We start from the raw sequence: 1398 nt of genomic DNA, 5'->3' as shown, positions 1-1398 counted from the left end.
CAGTCTGTCACCGAACACTTGATGGGCCAGAGCACAAGTGGATAAGGACCAGGTACCGGAAAGTGTGACGAGGACAGACAGGCGCGAGATGGGTGTCCTGAACGCAATGCGTCAAAGGCAAACTTGTGTGTTTAAAGCTCGCTGTTTGCGCGGCTCTGTGGCGCAATGGAAAGCGTGTTGGACTTCTATATGTCTCTACAGGCTTCTATTCAAAGGTTGTGGGCTCGAATCCCATCAGAGTCGAGTTTTAATTTATGTTTTGCAAAGTGGTCAGACCAGACTCGGTTGCTCATCTGCAAAACCAGTAATATTCGTGAATAAACCCAACTGTCTCGAAACAGAACATTTTCCTCTCACAGATTTACATTTTCGATGTCTATTTATGACAGAGATCGATAGATATCTGTTAGCCACTCGGCAACACGATGTCGTGGATGGGCTGGAAAAAGACTTAACATTGTTGTGTCAGCCATGATGATATCGAATGACGTGGCGGGGCAGGATCGGTGTTAAGAATAGCCTCCTTCTGCTCCTTTGTGTCTGTGCCATTTCTGGCCCAGTTTTTTAAACAATCACAATGAGGACAATATGAATTAAACACCAAGTAATATTTTGGACTCACCTCCACCTCGCTTCCCTCCCAACTGGAATAGACAGCTCTTGTTTCAGCTTTAGATCAGACAGCGGAGGATTCTCACAAGTTCTCCTTCAGGCTGAACGTTCCTTCAAATAGGTTTCCAAGTGGACACATCTAGCAATCAATTGCATGGATGCTGGGGATTCAGGGGCAGATTTTCCCTTTGCTGGGCTGGAATTCTGCCCAAGGTAATGAACGTGAATTTCTGACAGTTTGAAGCTTACTCTGGATTCTTGCGACTTTACTAATTAAACTGAATTTCAATTTGCCTTTGCATAACATTATCCAAACTTCACTGTTTATGAAAACCATGCCACATGCTCTTGGATGTAGTATGCTGAACATTGTTGATGTTATGTGCAGTGTGAGTGGATGTGTCATATGAACATGCCAAAGGAAGTTGGTGAAATGTCAGTGAATCGAATCCTCTGACGAATTGACGCCAATAGAAGGAAAATCCCAGTACAGTGGCTACATAACATTTCCTGTGATCAATGCAGGAAGCCACGGAAAACGTACGCAGTATTCAATAAAAACGATTTTCACCACATTTTCTGTGCCATTTTCATGAAGTTGATGCTTCATAATCGGTGATTCATTATCAGTATAACCTCCTCTGCACTATGTTTCATTTCAGGTCCACAGGAAAAAATGAGTAATTGGGTTGAGGGTCCCAGTTTGTCATCATTTGACGGCAGATCCAGCGGTGTAATTAGTTAGCTTGCTGCAGTTGCATTACAGAATGGCAGTACATGCACTGC

At 43.6% G+C, this 1398-nt stretch overlaps 1 non-coding gene across 1 annotated transcript; it reads left to right on the top strand.

Annotated features, from left to right (window-relative positions):
* Window positions 1-151: 151 nt before the first annotated feature.
* trnar-ucu lies at window positions 152-243 on the top strand. Its single transcript is given in 2 exon segments — window positions 152-188; window positions 208-243. It is a non-coding gene; the product is annotated as a tRNA-Arg (tRNA).
* Window positions 244-1398: the final 1155 nt, after the last annotated feature.

This window comes from Chiloscyllium plagiosum, unplaced genomic scaffold (assembly GCF_004010195.1).
Source record: "Chiloscyllium plagiosum isolate BGI_BamShark_2017 unplaced genomic scaffold, ASM401019v2 scaf_49037, whole genome shotgun sequence".
Classification (NCBI taxonomy): domain Eukaryota; kingdom Metazoa; phylum Chordata; class Chondrichthyes; order Orectolobiformes; family Hemiscylliidae; genus Chiloscyllium; species Chiloscyllium plagiosum.
This window is presented reverse-complemented; position numbering and strand designations above follow the sequence as displayed.